This window comes from Pongo abelii, chromosome 18 (assembly GCF_028885655.2).
Source record: "Pongo abelii isolate AG06213 chromosome 18, NHGRI_mPonAbe1-v2.0_pri, whole genome shotgun sequence".
Lineage (NCBI taxonomy): Eukaryota > Metazoa > Chordata > Mammalia > Primates > Hominidae > Pongo > Pongo abelii.
Genome location: NC_072003.2, coordinates 58,402,031 through 58,407,509, shown reverse-complemented (window position 1 = coordinate 58,407,509; position 5,479 = coordinate 58,402,031). Strand labels below are relative to the sequence as shown.

At 33.9% G+C, this 5,479-nt stretch overlaps 1 pseudogene; it reads right to left on the bottom strand.

The window, feature by feature from the left end:
- Nucleotides 1–641: 641 nt before the first annotated feature.
- Nucleotides 642–912, bottom strand: LOC112129428 (small ribosomal subunit protein eS27-like; annotated as a pseudogene).
- Between the last annotated feature and the right edge of the window lie 4,567 nt (nucleotides 913–5,479).

Here is a 5,479-nt window from a genome sequence, read left to right as displayed (position 1 = left end):
GCCACACTGCTAGCTATGCAATGAATTAGTTAAGACCCTTAAGCCTTAGTTACTTTTTTTGCAAAATATGCATGAATCATAGAATCTAATTCATAAGATTATGTGATGAAGAAATAAGATAATGTATGTAAAGTCCTTAGTGCAATGCCTAGTGTTGAATAACTCTTCTTAATAAAAGCAGCCATCATTTTTTGACCACTATATGAGTCTCTTAAGGCTGCCATACAGAATACCATGAACTGCGTGGCTTAAACAACAGAAATTCACTGTCTCACAGTTCTGAAGGCTACAAGTCCAAGATCCAGGTGTCAGTAGGTTTGGATTCTCCTGAAGCCTCTCTGCTTGGCTTGCAGATGGCTCCCTTCTCACTGCGTTCTCACACGGACTTTCCTCCTTTTGTGTACATCCATACTAGAAGCAGGACCCACCCTACCTGCCTCATTTTAACTTAATTGCCTCTGTAAAGATGATATTTCTTTTTTTCTTTTTGCCCATAACCAAAACTTTATTGAAAGCCTGACATCAAAACAGGAGATCACTGTTGTATACCTTACAAAACCAAATGTAATTACATTATCTTGGTAGATTAATTCAAATTATGGAACTTATGATAAGGCTTTCTATAAGATAACACTAATTCAGGAAGCTGTGTGGATCATTAGTGTTGCTTTCTTCTAAATGAATACCCTTCTGTGAGGCAGGCCTTTCCTCCTGTAGGCTGGCACAACACTGTTAAACAACCTACACAAAGAACCACTCTCTGAGCATGGCTGAAAACCGTGGTAATCTTGTAGCAACCTGGACATTTTACATGCCTGTAGTAAGAATGTGGACTTTGCACCAGCCATTTCTTTTTATTTTTTTCTTTTCCTCTTCCAAGGACGGAGGTAGTAAATCTCTAGCCAAAGTCATCCTGTATCCAGTCGAGCCCTTCTAGACCTCTCAGCCTACACCACTAGCGAGCTGCACGCGATCTGCACTCAGCATCCAATATTTCCAACTATGGTTACATTCTGAGATACTATGGGTTGGGACTTCAACATATGGATTTTGTGGGGGACACAGTTCCACCCATAAAAACCACTCACCATTTGTTTTCTATTATGTGTCAGGTGTAATGCCAGAACCACTTTCTTCTGAATGTGCCCCAAGTGTGTTCTTGGCATTACCTCATAAATTGTTTTACTCTTTAACTCAATTCCTGCTCAACAAACAGCTTGCCTTGTTGTTATTTTTTCAACATAGAAATAGGCTTTTTTTCTAATCATCTTATATATAAAATGTATATTCATTGTAAAATGCTCAGACAATATAAACATCTGTAAAGATAAAAAGAAGCCTATGTATAACCCCACTACAAAGAAACAACTGCAGTTTTGATATTTGTAGATGGCCAGATATTTTTTCTTTTTCTTTTCTCACATAAACAAACTTATTGTTTCTCAAAGGTGGAATTATACTCTGCTTCTGCCCATATTTGACATTTAAAATATTTTAGACATCATTTATGTCAAAAAGCATAAATCTACATCACAAATTTAATACTAAATAATATTTTATAGTAACTCTGTTTTCCAACATTAACTTGTTGACAATTTTTTTGCTATTACAAAAAAAGCAGTTCAATGAACATCCCTGTTGAAGCATCTTTGCCCTGATCATTTCTTTCACATACTTTTCAAAATAAAAGCATTAAAAAAAACTTAGATTGGTTGATATGTATTTCAAGATTGCCCTCCAGAAAGATGTTCCAATTATGCTCCTTTTAAGTGCTAACCGGTTAATATAATTGCCAGGAAACATGCTGATTTTGCAGCCACCCTCTTCTACCCCCTGCCTCCCCCAAGCCATAACTATCCCTTGAGAAGCCATATCATACTAATTGAACCAATATAACATGGCCCTTTCCCCTCAGAGTGACAAGGCTAAAGCAGATTATACAATTTGCAAGTAACACATGGAAACATATATCCAAGTGCTAAATTGCATGTAGTACAGATGCTAAGCACCCTGGGAGGCTCGGCTTATTTCCTTCTGCTTTTAGTCCCCACACAGGGTTGAAATGAAACACATCCATGTGCAGTAATGTGTCTAATGTGTTTCTCTAAAAGAATACTTAATCTTCTGGTTCAACTTTAGAGAAACTAAAGCAAAAACAGCCTCACAACCCGTTTTTCCACCTTCACCTGCTACCATTCTTACTCACTAAACTCCAGCCATGCTGATTTTCTTTATGTTTCTCCAGCACCAAGCTCATGCCTGAACAAGAGCCCTTCTACTTACTGCTCCCTCTGCTTCAAATGCTCTTCCCCAATGTCATCCCCAATGGCTTTCTCTCCCTATTCAGGTCTCAGTGTCATTCATCTCATTCATGACATCCTCAGAAAGGCCTTCATTGACAGCCCAGTTAATAGCACCTTCACCTTACCCCTTTAACCTCCTACTGCATTGCTCTTTCTTTCCTTCTTAGTATTTACCATGGGTACGAATTGTCTCATTTGTTTTGTGCTTATTTCATATTGGCCTATACACACTAGAATGTAAGCTCTATGGGGACAGTAACTTGGCTGATTCACCCATCACTATATAGAATACAATACTCCTATCTGGCATGAAGCATATTTCATAGACTTAAAGTAAATTTTTTCACATTTAAACATCAAGGTATATGTCTTATGCTTAGTATCATTTAGATAGTAATCAATGCATAATTGACATTGCCTACACATGCACAAACTTGGTCATCATTACCAACATTGTCATCTCTTCAATGGAGTCTGTATACTGTTCAAACTACATGTGTAGAGTTTAATTGCCATATAAAATACCCTTGAAATTGATTATATAAAATATCTTTGATTTTGATGATTGAGCACTGAATTTAAATGTTGGACACCTAGAAAGTCACAGACACATAATACCAGAAACAGAACGTAAGTTTAACATTAGTCAGGCTAACACTTGTAGGAAGAGGAATGATCACATCTCCATATTACCTTGTAAAACAAAAAGAAGTGCATTATGGAGCATGTGAAATGAAGACATATCCAAGTAGATTACGCTGTGTTACATTTTGTTACTTTTTGCACGTATCTTTCCATGTATCTTGCTAAGATACATGCAAAAGCTTTGTCCATTATGTGCCAAGCAAAAGATTTTTAAAATCCTAAACATTTATGTACCTGATAACAGAGGTTAACAATATATGAAGCAAAAAAAAAGAAATAGGACTGCAATTAGAAGTAGACAACTACAAATATAGCCAGCCATAATTGACAGAAAAAGTAGACAGAATATCATTAAGGATGGAAGACTTGAAAATTATAAACAAATGACTTGACCTAATTGACATTTTTAGGACACTCCTCCCAACAACAGCAAAATACACATTTTTTTCAAGTGCATATGAAACATTTACAAAGACAGATTCTACTCTGGTCATAACATAAGTCTCAATAAATGTGAAAGAATTCAGGTCACATAAAGTATGTTCTCTGAACACAATGAAATTAAAATAAAATAAACAATAGAAATATCTCTGGAAAAATCTAAAAATATGTAGAAATAAAATAACATCCTCATAAATAACCCATGTCAAAGAAGAAACTAATATAAAAATTATAAATTGTTTTAATTCAATGAAAATAAAAACACAACATATCAAACTTTGAGGAATGCTTCTAAAGCAGTAATTGGGACAAAATTTATAGCACTGAAGACCTGTCTCAAAAATAAAGAGCAGGAGGAGTAGAAGAAGGAAGCCTCAAATGAATTATCTTAGCATCTATTTTGAGAAATTAGAACAGCAAATTAAACTCAAACGTAGAAGAAGAAATAATGAAGATGAAAGTGGAAGTAAATGAAATAGAAACAGAAAAATAAGAGAAAAACAATGAGACCAAAATCTGGTTCTTTTTATTTTCCAAAAATATTGATAAACCTCTAGCCAGACATTTTACACACACACACACACACACACACTCACACACACACGCATGTATGCATGAGAGAGAGAGAGAGAGCGAGAGAGAGAGAGAGAGAACAAATTATCAATATTACCAGTCTCAGGAATGAGAGAAGTTAAATCACTACAGATTCTACAGATAAGGGAATATTATAAACAACTTTTTGCTAATAAATGTAATAACTTAGATGAAATGGATAAATTCTTTGAAAGACACAAACTACCAAAGCTCACTCAAGAAGAAATCGACAACCTATATAGACCTATATCAATTAAATAAATTGTTTTTAAGAGTTAAAAGCTTTTCCAAAAACAAAATTCCAAGCCAAGATGACTTCACTGTTGAAGTCTGCCAAACATTTAACAAATAAATAGTATTCTAACAAACTCTTGGAGAAATGTGAAACCTGAAGAAATAGTTTCCAACCCATTCATGACACAAGAATTATTCTGGTACAAAAAATCAAAGACGTTGTAAGAAAAGAAAACTACAGATGAATAACTCTTATGATCATGGATATAAAAATTATAAGAAAATTTTTAGCAAAATGATTTCAACATTTTACAATAATGATAATACATCATGATCAACTTGAGTGTATCTCAGGAATGCACAGTTGGTTCAGCACTCAAACATTAATGTAATTCACCTTCATGTAGTTTGTTCTAACATTGAAAACAAACTATATTATCATCTCAGTAGATACAGAAAGTACCTTTGACAAAATCCAACATTATTCCTGATAAAAACTCAGCAAACTACAAGTAGAAGAAAACTTCCTCAACTCAATAAAAGGCAGCTACATAAAACAAACACCTAACATCAAAAGTATTGATAAAAGACAGAACGTCTTCCCTGAGAACAGAAACAAAGCAAGGATGTCCATTCTGACCAGTTACATTCAACATTATACTGGAGATTCTGGCAAGGGCAATAAGGTAAGAAAAATAACTAAAGGGCATTCAGTTTGGAAAAAAAAGGAGTAAAGATGTCAGTATTCACAGATGACATGATTGTCTATGTAAAAAACACAAAACACAATGGAATGTACAATAAAGCAACTAGAACTAATATATGAATTTAGAAAAGTTGCAGGATACAAAATTAACACACAAAAATAAATTATATTTCAACTTTCCAGAAAAAGAAAAATTAGAAGTTGAAATTTTTTAATACGTCATTTACAATAGCACCAAAAGTATGAAATTACTAGGAATAAATAGGATAAAATATATGCAAGACATAAACACATAAAACTAAAAAATAGTGTTAACAGAAACTGAGAAAATCCTAAATAAATGAAAAGATGTACCATGCTTACGAATCAGAAAATGTAATATTGTAAAACTGTCCATTTTTCCCAAACTGATCTATAAATTCAATCAAATCACGATCAAAATCCAAGCAGGCTTTTTTTGTAGAAATTATCAAACTGATTCTAACAACTCATATGGAAAGGCAGAGTACCTAGAATATCCAAATGAACTTTGAAAAAGAAGACCAAAATTGAAGGA